At 33.7% G+C, this 18,374-nt stretch overlaps 1 long non-coding RNA gene across 1 annotated transcript in view; it reads right to left on the reverse strand.

Annotated features, from left to right (window-relative positions):
• Positions 1 to 4,280: 4,280 nt before the first annotated feature.
• The window catches only part of LOC141515019 (uncharacterized), a 91,558-nt gene continuing 77,464 nt past the window's right edge, over positions 4,281 to 18,374 (reverse strand). Inside the window, exon 5 of the long non-coding RNA XR_012476205.1 lies at positions 4,281 to 4,363. This is a non-coding gene — a long non-coding RNA (uncharacterized LOC141515019). The remainder of the gene's footprint in view (positions 4,364 to 18,374) is intronic.

Raw genomic sequence — 18,374 nt, forward strand, 5'->3', positions numbered from 1 at the left:
TGAATAAATCATATACCAAAAAGATGCTTCTGGCTCTGAATATGACTCAACTATTACACAGTCCTGGGCAGCTTGCCTTTTAAGGTTCAACAAGAGCATGACCAATCTTTTGCCAGACTGTGTATACTGTCCCTATATTTCTATTAGGGAAGCTTCCCACTTCATAAAGGGACAACAGGATGTAGAAAGTCTTTAAACTATATTTAATGAATTAAAACACTATAATCTTTATTATCTGCTACTTATTTTGTGTGAACAGATCAGTCAGGTTGCTAGTTGGAGGAGCCAACTCCTCCCACCATATAAAAGAACTAATTTTTTCATTCTTTTTATATGCAATAATTTGAATTATTTGTTGTCAGAAGCAGGATTCTGAGGTTGGCACTCTCTTTCTCTTAGTTCAGATCTGATGTTGAGAAAAACAAGGCATTTTCAAGTAATTGAATGTTTAACATAAAGAAGTTTATTTTGCCTTAACACAGGAAGGATATGCAACAAGGATACAGCACCACTTGGCTTCTCTTGTCTCCATATGGAAACACAAATGGTCAGCAGGCTAGAGTAAGGTAATTCAAGAGAACTTCTGAAAATTACCAGACTCAGGGGCCTAGATACTAAGTAGTTGGGACTTTTTATACCCTTAAGATTAACAAGAAACTGCCAGGGGGAACCCAGGTCCCAAAGGAAGTTTTGTCCCAGGCTTATCCCATGTTAGCTGAATAGACAAGTTAGGGACAAGGAAGCAAGGAACATCAGAGAAGCCAAGACCAATCAAATATAGGGCAGCTTTGACATCTTTTAGATAAAGCTGCTCCTACATGGTGGGTAGGAGGAAAATAGCTGTGGAATGTAAACCTTTTGAATGAGTCTTTTATGGACAAAAGTCTCAGAAAAAAAATGTTTACTGCTTTGATTTAGATACAGCAAAATAAATAGAGTTTTACTTCATAGTTTTCTGTAAGAACTGGAAGGGGTACTACAGATTATCTAGCTCTGTGTGCCTATTTAATGCATGAAGAAACTGAGATCTGGAGATTAAAGAAACTTGCCTCTGCTAGTACTGGAGCTCATGGAATGTTGACAAAAAGTCTAGAAAAAGCTGTCTACATTCATTGTCACCATTTTCCTTTCTCTCACTCATTCCTCAGTCCTTCAGGTTTAGTTTTTAAATCTTAATTCAATTGAAAGTCTCAGAGTTACCAAAATTCTATTTTTTCTCTTTATTTTTCTTGTCACAACATGGTTAATGTTTAAATAAGTTTTCAATGATTTCATATGTATGATGGGTATTTATTTCTTGTCTTCTCAATAGGTGGTAGAGGGGATACATTTAGAAGGGAAAAAATTTAGCAACTAACAGTTCTATATATCCAGCCCAAATATCTCCTGACATTCAATTCCACATCAACAAAGGCCTATTAGTCATTTCAAAAGGATATCCAAGTATTTCAAATTCAACATATATAAAACAGAACTTGTTACAAACCCCCAACCCTCATCTAAATTTCCCTTTTTCTATGAAGGCATCACAGCTCTTCCAGTCTCTCAAGATTGTTAACATCAATGTCATTCTTGACTCCTTACTCTCGCCCATCCCATATATCCAATCACTTGCCAAATCTTGTTTTGTTTTTTATTTCTATAATATTTTTTGAATAAGACCCACTCTTTTTCCCTCTCTACCAGGTTTTTTTTCAGGCTTTCAATCTTCATTATTTCAAAAGTGTCTTTACTGATTTTCCTGACTCAAGTCAATCCCCATTAGAGTCTATCTTCCACAGAGCTACCACATACTTGCTAATCTGATGTCACTCCCTCACTCAATAAACTGTAATGACTCATTATTTCCTGTGAAAGTCTTTACAAGCTAAACAACAAAAAAGAAAGTTTATATTTTATCCTACAGGTAATAGTGAGCCACTGAAGTTTATTGTGTCAAGGAGTGATATGAAAAAAAAAGTACTTAAAGCCCTGCACAAAGCAATCCAATATTGGACAAGGGAGAGTCCATTCTGATTTATGCTTGCTTAAGCATCCAGGTATCAAAACCCTTGTAGATTCTGGGTTTAAATTTTGAGCTTATCATTTTCTTCCTGTTATGATAATTTGAGTGTTTTGAGAAAACAGCAGTTTCCTAAAGATAAGTAGCAATGACAGATTGAAAAAATTAATACATTAATAATGTATTAGAATTACATTACCACATAGTTCATTCTTACATGAATTCAGATATAAATTAAATTCTATCCCTTGACATATAGCAATTTCATACAATAAAAAGTTAATACAACATTTTATATGTGCCCCCCTACATAAGCATAATAAAATGGCTTTATTTCATTCATATACTCTCAAGAAGCAAGTAGATGTCATCTGAACGTTTTTTAATATGGATTAGCAATATATCAATATATTCAAAGTACCTATAAATTTTAAAATTTTTCTTTTTTATTATAAACATCAGCAATCATTAATATTAATAATCAACAAAAAACAACTCTTAGAGATGAGACAAGCTATTCTCACCACCAACAATACCAACTGCTACAGTTGCAAGTAAGTCAACTTATCTGAAACAACAAAGCATCTTGGGATGCTAGGCAGATCAACTCACCTCAACTACCAACTCCTCTTCGACCCTAATAAAGATAACCTAGAATCTGGAGCCCAAGAGCCTTAGAAATGCCTAGAATAAAAACAGACACTTCATAAATATTTGTTAGCAAGATAACTATTTACTGATAGATAAGAGCAGGGGACCTGGAACCAAGAAGACTTAAGTTTCAAATCCAACCACAGATACTGTGACACTTCCTAACAGTGTGACCAAGGGCAACTCACTTAACCTCTGATTGATTAATAAAGAGATTCCCTGGATCTACTTAACAAGGAAATCCCATATTTTTGTCAAGAAAACCCTATGGGCAGTTATTGTCCATAAGATCACAAAGAGTCAAAAACACATAAATGACTGATCAATACCAAAAGCTTGTTAACTTGGCTTAGAAATAGCAATATTCCTCAGATTGCTTCTCCTTCCACCTAGATCTTTTCATCCATGGTAAAAGACACTAACTCTTGCAGAGAAGTATACCAGTCATTATCAACAACCATCATTGATCAAATGCCAGTAATTGGCAGGTAAGTAGAAGGATCACGGGAATAGTAGCATCAGTCAGATCACTAGCCTGGCCCCACAGGGAGGCAACATTTGTTGATAGAATTTCTGGAAATTTATTCTGCACGTGGTTTAGTTCCAACCTTCCCAGTAGCCATGGTAACAGAAGATCAGAAAATCTTTAGTACTATCCAATGTTTCTACACACATGCTCACACACACACACACACACACACACACACACATACACACACAAACAGATCTGGTTTTATTACTGGAAATAACCTTAAATAAGATGCATTGCCATCTGCTTTGCCACTGCACCCTAAAGACGGGCTTTTCCACCTATCTTGCTTCTTAAACCTCTATGTGTTGTCTCTCACTATTAGTATGTCAGGTCCTTGAGAAGAGGGAGTGTCTTGCTTTTCTATTTTCATCCCCAGCTATTAGGTCAGAATTTTGCATATGGTAAGTGCTTAATATGCACTTCTTTTCATTCATTTTTTTATTCCCTCACTAATTAATGCATTTACTCAAGGAAAAGATTTTCAATGTGTTAAGCAAAGTGAATCTCAAGTGTCATCATTAAAAATGTAAATGACTATATTTTAATTGACAGGAAATGCCTGGTTATAAGAACATCCATTTCAGAAGCAGCTACCTAGGTTCAGTCAGATCATCAACTAGTTGGAGCAAAGATCAAAGTAAATACCAAATTACAAAAACAGATTACGAAAGCGCCAACTTTACCTGTTTCAACAAGCTGCCAACTCCCTTAAATGGGAAATGGACAAAAGAAAACAGAGTGACTCTATCAGCATCTATTAGAGAAGATTAACCAATGTAAAATTTTGCAGAATGGGGAGACTGAAAATGCCCAGAAACCCCGCCCCCACCAGCCAATGAAATTGAAGAGGCATCTAGGGATACATCAGTTTAGAGTATAAAGAAGTTTATAAAACACTATAGGAGAAAGTGGAGGAAGACCATGAACAATATTGTCTCATAAAATGGAAAAGAAATAGAGGAGAATATGACATTGTCAGGCACTTGATAATCATTTTGAATTCATCTGAAGGTAAATCCAAATGAACAGCAATAGAACTTCTGGAAAATTAAACCCTTACCTCTGTGGGGACTGGGGAAGAGAGATAAAGTGCCCCCTCCAGCAGAAAAAGTGGTTGGGACCCTGGAGTGGTAGACTGAAGAAGTTGTAAGCTTTGTTTCCCTGAGTCAATAGAAGACCTTGAGGTGAAGAACAAGGAAGGAGGAAGAGAGATATTAGTCTCAGGGTATTTATGAAAATTCCTGATTTGCCTCTAGCTAGTTATAACTTCATAAATAAGTATTTTTAAAATAAATTTTATTGATATCTTTTGTTTTTATATTGCATAAATTTCTGCCCACAATCATCCACTTTCCTCTTTCGGAAGGACTATCCCATACAGTAAGGATTTTTTTAAAAGGCAGAAGAAAGAAAAAATTAGCATAACCAATTTAGGTATTACTTGTTATTTGTAATTTTGCAAGCTTCATTTTTTATTGTTTTTGTTTTTTTCTTTTCATTGACGTTGCTGCAATCATTTCTCCTTCATATTACATCAGTTCACTTAAGTCTTCCCATGCTTTTCTGTATTTTAATGAATTATTTTCATTGACAGTAATAGTGGAACTACTATGTTTTGTTTTTTTCCAAATATAGTACCCAACATACTGTGTGAAGAGAGGCAAATAATACCTAATAAGATGATAGGAGATCAAGATGATAGGATCTAAGGCTAATAGCTGGAAGGTAGCTTAAAGAGTCTTTTTTGTCTGTAGCAATTAGGTAACTGAGGTCCAAAAAGATTATTAAAGTTAAAAATTTCAGATCTAATCTCATAAGTATATAATATATGTACATGCATATATACATATATAATGTTTAACACATATAAATACAAAACACACATGCATATAAATACAATACATATAGGTATCTGTATGTATACACGTATATGTTTGTATGTGTATGCTCACATACAGACACACAAAGGATTAAAAAAATAGAAAAGATCACAGATGATGACTTGACTAAAAAAAGGATATCCCTGAAGACATTAGCAGTTATTAGCCCTCAGGTCTACTGGCAGATATGAAGATCCCTGCAAAGGACCATATGCCTACAACTCACTTTTAGATAGTCTTAGGGGCAACCTAATTCAAATCATTGTAACTTTTGAGCTTTACTGACTTTACTGACTCACTTTCCACCTACAACCATCAGGAAATCCATCAGTCACAATGATGACACTATTAACTCTTTTTTTAAATCTTTTTTTAATTTATTTTTGAATTTTACAATTTTTCTCCTAATCTCACTTCCCTTCCCCAACCCCCACAGAAGGCAGTCTAAAAGGCTTTACATTTTTTCCATGCTAAATATTGATCTAAATTGAATGTGTTGAGAGACAAATCATATCCTTAAGGAAAAAAATATGCAAGAGATAGCAAAATTACATAATAAGATGGGTTTTTTCCTAAATTAAAGGTAATAGTCTTTAGTCTTTGTTCAAGCTCCACAATTCTTTCTCTGGATACAGATGGTATTCTTCATTGCAGATACCCCAAAATTGTGCCTGATTTGCTGCACTGATAAAATGAGCAAGTCCATTAAGATTGATCATCACCCCCATGTTGCTGCTATGGTGTATAATGTTCTTCTAGTTCTGCTCTGAGCTATATTGCTCAGCATCAGTTCTTACAAATCCTTCCAGGCTTCTAATGGAACAATAGTGTTCCATAAAATACATATATCACAATTTGTTCAGCCATTCCCCGATTGATGGACATTCACTCAATGTCCAGTTCTCACAAATAGAGCTGCTATGAATATTTTTGTACAAGTGATGTTTTTACCCTTTTTCATGATCTCTTCAGGGTATCAACCCAGTAGTGGTATTGCTGGATCAAAGGGTATGCACATTTTTATTGCCCTTTGAGTGTAATTCCAAATTGCTCTCCAGAAAGGTTGCATGAGTTCACAACTCCACCAACAATGTATTAGTGTCCCAGATTTCCTACATCGCTTCCAACATTGACATTGTCCTTTCAGGTCATATTGGTCAGTCTGAGAGGTGTGAGGTGGTATCTCAGAGATGCTTTAATTTGTATTTCTCTAATAACTACTGATTCAGAACAATTTTTCATATGACTATGGATCAATTTGATTTCCTCATCTGTAATTTTCCTCTGCATACTCTTTGACAATTTGTCAATTGAGGAATGGCTTTTTTTTAAAATAAATTTGACTCAGTTCTCTATATATTTTAGAAATGAGTCCTTTGTCAGAAATACTAGTTGTAAAATTGTTTCTCAATTTACTACATTTCTTTTGATCTTGGTTACAGTGGTTTTGTTTGTACAAAAGCCTTTTAATGTAATGTAATCAAAATTATCTAGTTTGTTTTTAATGATGTTCTCCATCTTTTTCTTGGTCATAAACTGCTTCCCTTTCCATAGATCTGACAGGTAAACTATTCTTGATCTCCTAATTTGCTTATAATATTGTCTTTTATTCTAAATCCTGTATCCATTTGATCAACACTATTAACTCTTAAGTATAAAGTGACAAAGCATTTATTTAATGATAGTGCACAACTATAAGACATAATGAGGAGGATTTCTGAAAAAACTTTCTGAAAAACTTGGGAAAACTTACATGAACTGATGCAATGTGAAAGGGGCAGAATGAGGAGACTAGTGTAAGTAACTGCAATATTATATGATGATTAACTGTGAATGCCTTAACTATTCTCATCAATACAATGACCAAAGACAAATCTGAAGGACTCATAAAGAAATCTGCTATCTATCTCCAGAGAAAGAACTGGTGGGATATGAATACGGAATGAAGCATACTTTTTTAAACTTTCTTTATTATTCTTTAACTCCTTGGTATTTTCTCTTACGACATGACTAATACAGAAATGTTTCACATGACTACACAGGCACAATTTATACAAAATTTCTTACTTTCTCAAGCATGGAGAAGAAGCAGAAGGGAGGAGGAGAATTTAGAATTTTAAATTTAAAAATGAATGCTAAATATTTTGTTTACATGTGATTACGAAAAAATAAAATATCATTTTACATTTAAAATGATAGTGAACAAGCAAAAATTATAAATACCTCATAGCTATACAAGATAGGCAAATGCAAAAAAAACAATATAATCCATGCATATAAATCTGAGACACAATCAAATACCCAGTGTCTATAGAGAAAAAGTAGGCACATGCTTCCAGAAACCTAGTAGGAATATAATGAACAGGGAAATCCTATGTACTTGGGGTCATTTATAATAGCGCAGTAATTTCTTTATTAATTACTTCTCTTCTGGTCCTCACCAATCTTCTGCTAGAAAAAAAAAATCTACTCTTGTATTGAGAAAGCATTGACAAAGCATTTTAACTCACAGCCACCTTTTTAAAGGGCAATGAGAAAACATTATGCTATTATTGTGAAAAGTAGTTTCCTTAATTTAACCCAGAGAATTCCATATCTTCCCTAGTTGAGTCTCTAGGCAATGCAAATAAGCCCAAGTCACTCTTTGTTAGATTGCAGCCTGCATCATCCATTCAACATTCTGTTTCTTGTTACATCAAAATACAGCTCACAGTAAAGCTCTAAATATTGGCAATTTGAGCAAGAATTCTTAGCCAGTTCTGTGCTTGCTAGAGTACGTGTCACTCATTAGGTGACAGAAAATTAGATTTTAGCAAATATTTATAGAAACATAAATTGCAAACCTGACTTTTCCCTTTCCTTTCTCTTTATCAAAACAGAGATGGCAGCAAGAGAACAAATAGCACCTCTCAACTTGTAACTAGAACTGGGGTGCAATGAGCAAAATTCAGGTGCCTTCTCCAATGAATCAAGCTCTGAGAACTGTATCTGAAGCACACCTCCTAGCTTGCTTTTCTGTTTTCTTCCTAACTGTGTGCTATTGTCTTCTCAGCAAAGCTTCCTCTAATTGGTTCTTCCACTCTTCTGATGACTCAAATCAGAGACTATCGGTGTACAGCAACTCATTTTCCCTCTATATTAAACTCACAAAATCCACTTTTACATAAATTATCAAATCTGATCTTACTTAATCTTTCTATTGTCTCCAGATATTTAATTTTCCATTTTCTGAAACTCTAAAGACAGTCAAACATAAATGAGCTGAGGGATCACGATGCCCTATTGCCTCATTCATTCATTATTTTATTCTCAAGCAGCTCATCTCAGTTCTCTGTTCAGTCTGTCTTTCTTTACTTTATGCCTGAAAACTATCTTCCCCCACTCCTTTATTCCATCAGTTTTTCATAAAAAAGTCTTTCTTTTACCCCTTTTAACAACCAATCTATTCTTTTCTTTATATAAATATCTATTTTCTGCCCCTCTCAATTACCAAAAATGTGAAAGAGGATCCTTAAGCTTAAATTATCTGGAATATTTCTCTCATTCTTCTTTTCATCTTAGCTATGACTATTTGATAACTACCTCTAAAATAAGTTCAAAAATTAAAAAAATAATTTAGGCATATAATTTGTTATTATATTATGAAATATATAATATATATACATAAAGATAGCAGAGGTGCTATTTGTTCTCAGATGCCATCTCTGTTTTGATAAAGAGAAATGAAAGGGTTTACAATTTACGTTTCTATAAGAATTTGCTGAATTCTAATTTGTTGTCACCTAATTGGTGACACAGTACCCTACTAAGCAAAGAATTGGCTAATAATTCTTGCCCAAATTGCCAATATTTAGAGCTTTAGTATGATGTTTGCATTCTTGTATATCAAGTACTAAAATATTTGCCCTTCACCTTCCTTTTTCAAATAACTGGAGAAAATGACTAGTAATAGGGCAGCTAGGTAGCACAGTAGATGGGAGTAGCTGAGTTTAAATCCAGTCTCAGATACTTAATAATTACCTAGCTATGTGGCCTTGAACAAGCCACTTAACCCCATTGCCTTGCAAAAAAAATTAAATTAAATTAAATTAAATTAAAAAAACCTAAAAATAATTTTAAAAAAGAAAATGACTAGTAACTAGGAGAAATTTTAAAAAGACAGGGAAGAAGAAGGGGCCTGTGTGGCCAGAAAAAATGGCAAATAGAGCTAAGAAAGACAGACTTTGGAAGGTATTGTTCTCATTCTGCTTTGGGGGAAGTGTATTGAAAGATTTTATTTACCTCACAAAATTATCATATTAAGAACATTGAAAAAATCTACATAAATATAATTCTAATTATTATTATTACAGACCTTCCTTAATTTGGTCTGAAAAGCTATTTGACCTCTTCTGAATCCCAAAGAACAACAGAAGATTGAACCAGGAAGATAGTGGTCAAAGGAAAGGATAAAGACAGAGACTGTTTTGATTCCCTAAACTCATTCTCAATCTATTAGTGGGTTCCATACATATCTAAGTTGGAGTGGGTAGAGTCTATAAGGCAAGAAAGTGAGAAAACATCACGCAGTTTATCCAGGCTCTTTATTTCATGAAAGAATCTCCTACTAGAGTATACTTGAAACTCCTTTTCCCCCCACTTAATTTGAAATAATTATATGTGTCTACACAGACTTGGGGTGTGGATGAAGTTTTGACATATATTTAAATAGCTACATTTGGAAAAATAATATTTTTTTCTTATTCTTAGGATGTATATCCCCATGGTATAATGAAAATATGAACTTCTGCTTTTGTTTGTTTTTTAAATGTGATTTTTCCTTCAGTAGTGCAGAATAAAACATTGTATGTTTTTCTCAATCTTAAATGATATCTTTACAGGAAACAAGAGACCAACAACAGTATAAGAAGGTACTCATCAGTGGTATCCCACATTACTTCCTGATCCAGAAGGTTTGCCTTCTCTTATTTTTAGTTTACAAAATGTGAACTTTTCAAACGAGTTGGAAATTTCTCTTTTTGACAGTAACAAGTGTGAAAAATGTGAGAACTGGTAATAGAAAAGTAAAAAAAAAGCTGTTCTCTTTTTCCATGATTAAACTGAGATGTTCACATTATAGAAAATGATCTGATGTCACCCTGAATTCAAATAAATTCAAGAGGCATTGATTGAGCTCCTGTTGTGTTCTGTTTATGATGCTAAGAACTGAAGGTATGTAGTGACAAATAAAATATCATTTACATGAGATTGGAATTTTTGTGGAAGAGCTTTTTGCAGAAGGTCATGATGAGCAGTCTCAGTTTAAGACATGTAGATACCAGGCACAAGAATTCCACTATTCTATCTGATTGTAGAAGATCCAAATACTGATCTAGTTCCAAGACAAATCCAATTTTACTTAAATAATTTTGGTATCAGATCACTGGGAGAAGTTTCTACCCATATCAAACTCATGATTCTCATCTGTAAAATGAGGATAATAAGAGCACCTATCTCTTGGGGTTGCTGTAAGGATCAAACGTGATAATTTGCAAAGTACTTAGCACCAGGTCTGCCATATAAGCTATTTAAATTCTTGTTTCCTTTCCTTCCCTCAATGTAGGTTTCCTTCCCTTCCCTTCGAATACCTTCTCAGTGTAGATGGGAAAATGTACCATCACTGAAATCAGATAATATGAAGTATTCATGATTCCTCTTGCTAAACACCATTTTCATATGTTATCAGTCTTTTTACACCTTTTGGTGAGAAATAAGGTTTTTAGAATTTTTTCCCACCATAACAAAATCCCACTAATAACAAAGAAATTTTGAGCTTCTGAGAAATCAACAAAGTATATTATGATGTTCTTTGTTTGTTTAGAGTTAAGAGCAAGGAAAGTTTAACTTTTTCTTGTTAAATTACTCCATTCCTAACATTTTCCATGACAGATTTTAAGAGCAGAAAATGTGTTTTTCGCTAATTCCCATCAAAGCCCACCCCTTGGTGACTTATACCAAACTCCCTTAAGCCAAAGTTTAATGACAGTATGCCAATGTGAATTCTTCATCAACTCTGCCAGTATAAGTGGGGTATAAATTAACTAAAATGAATCAAAGAAATCTCTAAGTCATGCACAAACTTTATAACTTATTAAACAGAAAACCAAGCAAGAGAGAGGAAAATCTACAATTCTTTAACTGTTTATTGGTTAAATAGAACATGAAAAAAATGTAAGGATTTATGTTATCTATTGCTTGTCTCCAGTATCAGAAAGGATTTCATATAATGAATCAGGAACATTAAACTGTGAGTCTTCTTGGAAAGCAAAGTTAAACTTACACCCTCAACCCTGTTAGCAGACTTGGTACAGGGAAAATAACATAAAGAACAGAGAATGGAATACTGAGAAATTGTTTCAAAGAAAACATAATTAAAGCAAATCAGGTTCTATTTCTTTGGAAAAAGAATGCAAAAGTCAACCCAAATGAATTCATAGTTGATGAAGGAACAATAGAGAACACGAGCAAAATGGATTTCCAAGGTGGGTGGATAGGGATCCTGGGAAGCTAGTGGAGAAAGAAGTAATGTAAAATTACCTGGTTAATCTAGTTCCCCATATCACCTTCCAAAACAAATAAAAATGTAGAAAAGTTTATAATAAAAAGAGGAACATTAAAAAAATCATTGGAAAAAATGGTAAAGACCAATTAATTCACCATCCCATCACTCCTGGAAATACCACCCCAGGGTTTTCTTATCTCTTTTAGTTCACAGACTTGCTGGACTAGACTAGCCCTTTATTCCTTTTGGGTACTGTAGATTTTGCACTTAATTTTTAAAAATACTTTGTCAGAATCTCAAAGGAAAACCTGAACTCAGGGTAAATTAAAGTCAATGAATCAAACCATCTTCAAGGGTCAAGAGGATTATGGCTCCTGGGTGACAGGACTGCAGAGAAAAAGGGACCCAGGACTAATTATATCTATTGTGTACTTGATAAGAGGTAGCAAGCAACCAATAAAAAAAAAGTCAAAGAAACATGGGGGAGAGAACAAATTGAAAGTGCTTTGCAAACGCACAAGTCCTGTCCTGGGGAAACCCCTGTTCTCAATTCATTTTTCACCAGCCTCCTAGAGTCAGCCTAGAGACTGGAAAAATAAATAAATATAAGGTAGAAGGATAGGGACCTTAAATAAAAAATTAGCCCAGTCATAGTATTTTCTTTTGAATCCCCTTATATCAATTGACAAATAAAGTTTCATATACAACAGTGGAGAGAATCAGCAACAATAATACGAGAGTACAGGAAACTAGAGTATGGATGGGGCACCAACCATTGGGTGTACAAAAAGGAAAATATGGCTGATCAAAAGCACATTTATAACAAGGACACCATAGAAAAGGTGGAAGAGTAATTGATAAAGATATATAAAAGTTAACAAGGATAAATTAATAGATAACGGAAGAAAATAATTATCTCAATGGAAAAGTATTCAGCAACCAAGGAAATTGAGTCAAAAATCATCTAATAAAGTAAAAGTATCACAAAAAAATCCTCCAAATTCTTCTGAGATTACAATGGAGCTACTCAAGTATCTACAGAATTGTGCAAAAGACCAAGAAGAAATTGAAGAATCATTTGAGCAACAAAATGTTAGAGTAGTTGCTTTCTGCATACTTCTTTAATCTTTCCGCAAAGAAAAAAAAGAATTATGCAGCACAATTAAAATAATTTGTTAATTGCAGAGAAGATAAAATCCCCTGGAAAAGGTAAAAAAAATTAATTAATTAATTTAATTAAATATGATGATATTTCATTTAGAATCCTTCTTCAACTAAGTGTTTGTGTGCCTGCAAAAGGAAGAACATACAAAATTTCAAGGTTGTACCTGGGGACCAAACCCTAGGGTACAAGATACCTCTTGCTACAATAACTCTCCATTTTGCCATGTTGGTAGCTATGTTTGACTTAATGAAATAAGAATGGCCAATTCTATCCTTAGATGTTAGTAGGGTAAAGATCCAAAACAATGGGAGATCCATAAATGAGAGGCTTAAGCAGTCTTGAAGACTAGTGAGAGTGATCACTAGCAAAAGAAGAGAAGCCAGAATTTGAATGACAGGAGAAAACTAGAAAAAAAATAAAAAAAACAAAACTATCAAGACAAAGCCTCATTAAAGGCTAGCATCCAAGTTAGTAATAAACTAATAAGCTCCAAAAAGCAAAAGCAAAAATAAAAAAATACATTTTTTTTAGTTTAGTTTTTTTTTTTTTTTTGCAAGGCAATGGGGTTAAGCAGCTTGCCCAAGGCCACACAGCTAGGTAATTATTAAGTGTCTGAGGCTGGATTTGAATTCAGGTACTCCTGACTCCAGAGCCAGTGCTCTGTCCACTGCACCACCTAGCTGCCTCTAAAAATACATTTAAAAATTCAAAGAATGAAAAAGAAATATAATATGAATAAAGATGAACAAAAAGTGTTTAACCAAAGTAAAAAGCCTGTGGACTTGTTGGAAAGCATGGAAAAACAAAATTCAGAATAAACTAAAATTCAGTAAAAAATAGAAAGCTATATGTCAGAAATAGAACTTTCAGTAATGATTTTTTAAAAGGCATAATTAAAAGCATAGGAAAATTAAATTCAAGATGAAAAAATCTTACTAAATCAGTAGAGGCTGTGAGACAGCTTTACTGATTTATATCACAAAAATCCTAAATTGGAGGAACATTTAACTGGAGAAAAATAAAAGGAAATAACATTAAAATGACACATGAATTCAACCCAAATTAAAGTAATTGCCACAGAAGTCAGAATGCAGAGATTACTTAAAGATTGCATATCTCCCATGTAAGAATGCTATAAATGAAAGGAAAAAAAAGCCTGAATATCAAAATTTAGGAAACCATATAAGAAAATTATTCAGACCTTCTGAATTTTGAAAAGAAAGTTTCTCTTAAAAGAATCTTTTTTCTTTAAAAAAGAAAAAAACACATTTAAATATAAAAATTTCAGAGAAAGACAATATATTTTATAAGTAGTCAAGAGAAAAAGACTTTCAAACATGAACTATTCAAATTGCATCCCATAATGACATATCCTACAAGCCAATGCCTAATCATCACCAGAAAAAAGATGAAAGTTTAACAAAAGAAAACATTTAAAGCATGAAAGAAAAAAATGAGCTAAATATTTAGTTTTCAGAAATCCCAAATGCAGAACCCCAAGGTAAATTATCAAGAAATGAAACAAGCAATGATATCAATTATCTACTGTTGAGAGAGAGAGAGAGAGAGAGAGAGAGAGAGAGAGAGAGAGAGAGACAGAGAGACAGAGAGACAGAGAGACAGAGAGACAGAGAGACAGGCAAACAGAAAAAGAGAGACAATTATCAAAGGGTTAAATGAAAGACATAAGGGATCATGAGGGGATAAAAAAAGATAATAATGAGTCAAAAAATTAAAAGGAACTTAAAAAAATCAGAAGTGAAGATGGAAAAGATGAACTTAAATACCTCCATGGATAAATCTTTTTTTCAAGGCAATGGGGATTAAGTGGCTTGCCCAAGGCCACACAGCTAGGTGATGATTAAGTGTTTGCATCCATATTTGAACTCGGGTCTTCCTTGGCTCCAGAGCTGGTGCTCTATCAACTGCACTACCTAATTGCCCCCCATAGGTAAATCTTGTAAATCTTATAGTCTCTTGGCTAGGGGAATAGTACAGAAAAAAAGGAGAATTCAAGGAGGCAGGGACTCATACAAGAGAAGAGGAAGAGAAATATCATACCTCAAAGAGGGGAGGGGAATTTGATGAAAACATTCTCATTCAGGATGTAAACATTTATCTTGGGACTTCAAGGTCAGTTTAGTCCAGGAAACTTAGCATATTAGAATATTACTTTCCCTGAAAGAATGCTAAGTTTTAATGATCATTCTAGAAGAAGAAATATATGAGTTCCTATGTGCTAGGGGTGGGGATGGGCTGGAGATTATATATACGAGATAGCATGATCTTTCATTAAGAAACTAATCATAATGAGGGCAGAGGGTGAGTTGGATCCCAAGTCCTGGGACACAAGATTATTTCTACAATGTGGTGTCATTTCTAGCCATAGTGTTGCTTCTCTCATACAATGATGTTTCTAGCAGTAAAGCATAAAGATAAATTATATTTAAAAAAATCACTCTCCAATTGATAAATGGTCAAAGAATATGAACACAGATTCCAGAAGAAGAAATCAAAGCTATATATTAGTAATATGAAAAAATGCTCCAAAACACTATTGAATAGAGAAATGAAAATTAAAACATCTCTGAGATAGTACCCCATGTCTATCAGATAGGCAAAATGGCAGAAAAGAGGGGAGGTGAAGAAGCAAGGACATTAATGCACAATTGACAGAGCTGTGAACTGGTCCCAATATTCTGAAGAACAATTTGGACCCATGCTCAAAAGGCTCTAAAACTGTACATACCTTTGACCCAATAAAACCACTACTAGGTCTGTATTCATTCCAAAGAGATCGAAGGAAAAAGACCCATATAGACTAAAACTATTTATGGCAGCTCTTTTTTATGGAAGCAAAGAATTAGAAATTGAGGATCAAGTGGGAAATGACTGAGCCAGTTGTGGTATGTGATAGTGGTGGAATACTACTGTGCTAAAAAAAAATGATGGGGAGGACAGTTTCAGAAAAATCTGAGCTCTATATGAATTTGGTACAGAGTAAAGTAAGCAGAATCAGGAGAACTTTGTTCATAGTAATATCAATAATGTAATGATCAATTATGAAAGGTTTAATTACTCTCATTATGACAATGATTCAAGAAATTCCAGAGGACTTATGATGAAAAATCCATCTCCAATGAGAGAACCAATGAACTCTGAGCACAAATTGAAGTATTATTTTTGACTTCATTTTTATTGCTTTTTAAAGATAATTTTTGCAACTTGATATATATGTATTTATGATCTTAAATGTATAATTTATATATTTCTTACCTCCTCAGTGGATGGAGGAAGTTCTAGAAGGAAGAAGAAAATTTGGAACTCAGAAAATATTTTAAAAAGAGAATAAATATTATATGATAAATATATACACATAGATTAAAAATGAGACACAATCTGCAAACACAATAACATAGAAATTGAAAAGAAGAGGGAACTCATATTTGATAGTTCAACAATTTTAACAATATGGATAACACAAAGGAAATAAAAAAAGCAACAAAAAATGATGCAACCCATAAAACAGAAAGCAAAAATCAGAATTAGCTGGAAAGGAAGAAAAATAACCGAGGTCAAAGCAAAGGAAAAAAAACAGAAAAAGAAAAGAAAATATCTAAAAATAAGAGGTTTAAAGCTAGAAAGGGAAGAAAATTTTGAACTATTAGTCTAAATGGAGAATAGAAGGTATGAAAAGAGTGAGAAAGAGATGATTAAAGCAAGGAAAGAAAAATAAATGAATACTTTTCTTTTGCAAAATCAGAAAACCTAAGGAAAGGCTAGAATGTGAGAGGGGAAAACTCTGTGAGATACACAGGTATAAAAAGAAGTTTAAGAAAAACTGATAACATGGACAAAGTACTAAAGGAGAAAGAGATTTTTTAAAAACAATGCTAAGGAAATAAATTGAAGAAAAAACTGAATTTCTCAATCATATTTTAAAATATGAATAGATTAAGGAATCCCTTTAAAAGAACATGAAAACTTGGAAAGTTTGGACATATTGGAAAGATAACAGATTCTGAAGCCAAAGGACTTAGGTTGAAATCTCATCTTTACTACTACCTGATTGTTTTAGATCAAGTTATATGGTCATTCGAAGGACATATTGTCAATCCTTCATTTTTGAAGAGGACCAATGTCATCTTAGTGATGAACTGTGTGTGTATTTGACATGTTTGGCAAAACTGTTCAGAGTCTTAAGCCTCACTCCTTCTTCCTGAATCACTGAAGTCCAATAGTAGGAGAAAAATCAAGATGAATGGTAACGGTCTAGCAAGAGGGCTTGCTGAACCCTTTGCAGGGATGTCCATATACTTTTGGTTTCCACCTTTACTCAACACTCACCTGTGATTCCTAGAAGCTGTATCACAAACAGCAGTCATACCCTGGTAAACTCTCTAGGCAGACAAGTATAATTGGGCTTAGAGTGACCAATAGGCCTCCAATTCAGTTGTGAGTTAGGGGATGTCTACTCTAAGCATGTGAAGAATTTCTCTGGAAGAATGGGTGGATGAGAGGCAGCTAGGTGGCACAGTGGATAGAGCACCAGCCCTGGAGTCAGGAGGCCCTGAGTTCAAATCCAAGTTCAGGCACTCAATAATTACCTAGCTATATGACCTTTGGCAAGTCACAACCCCATTGCCTTGGGAAAAAAAAACAACAACAAAACCAATAAAAAAGAATGGTTGGATGTGAACAGTTTGCTCAATGGTTAAGAACATGTCTGAAGCAGGTGCTATGGAATGCTTATGAGTTGGTTGGACATTAGAAGGTCATCCACTGGAGGACTTAACATGTCCAAAAATGAATTATTACCCCCCTCCATCTTTTCCCTTTTCCAAATTTCCCTATTTTACTCCTTATTTGAAAAATATACATAAGGTGAAGAGAATAAATGCAAATAAAAAGACACCAATCTTCTAATTTACCAAATCTCCCACTGTCTTCAGGGATCCTGACCTATGTCTTGCCACTAAACTCCAATGTTTCTGGAGAATAGAGTAAGGTTGCTGACTTTACACTGCCCTGCTTCACTTAAATCCAATTCCACTTACAATCACCCTGCTTAAGTCAGTAGTCCTCTTCAAGAACAAAGGACAAACAACAAGTTCATCATCTGTGTATTGTCCTGAAGCCAATTTCCTCTCCTGTAAAATGTTGAAATTGGATTAAATGGCTTCCTAGCTTTAAATCTATTATTCTGTGATATCAAAGCTGTATAATCTGTTGAATACAAGAAATGAATACAAAATAATAGACATACATAATATGAAAAAGAGATTTAAGCAAAATTTTACAATTATTAGTTAAATTTTAAAAATCAGGTATTGGAATAATTCCATCAGACAAAGAAAAAATGAATATATACAATATCCAGATATATTATCTGGATTAATATTATCTACATAAATGAATATACTTTTTTAACATCTAAAAAGAGAAATATTCCACAAAAAAATGTCATTTTTTATATTTTTATTCCTGTTATTTAATATCCAGTGAATTATTAAAGGGGAACGGGGAAAGGGACAATCAAAAAATGGCTAGGGTAAAGAAGTTAGACCTTAGAACAAGATGATCATCCTATCACAGTTCTGATA

Source organism: Macrotis lagotis, chromosome 2 (assembly GCF_037893015.1).
Source record: "Macrotis lagotis isolate mMagLag1 chromosome 2, bilby.v1.9.chrom.fasta, whole genome shotgun sequence".
NCBI classification, from domain to species: Eukaryota; Metazoa; Chordata; class Mammalia; order Peramelemorphia; family Peramelidae; genus Macrotis; species Macrotis lagotis.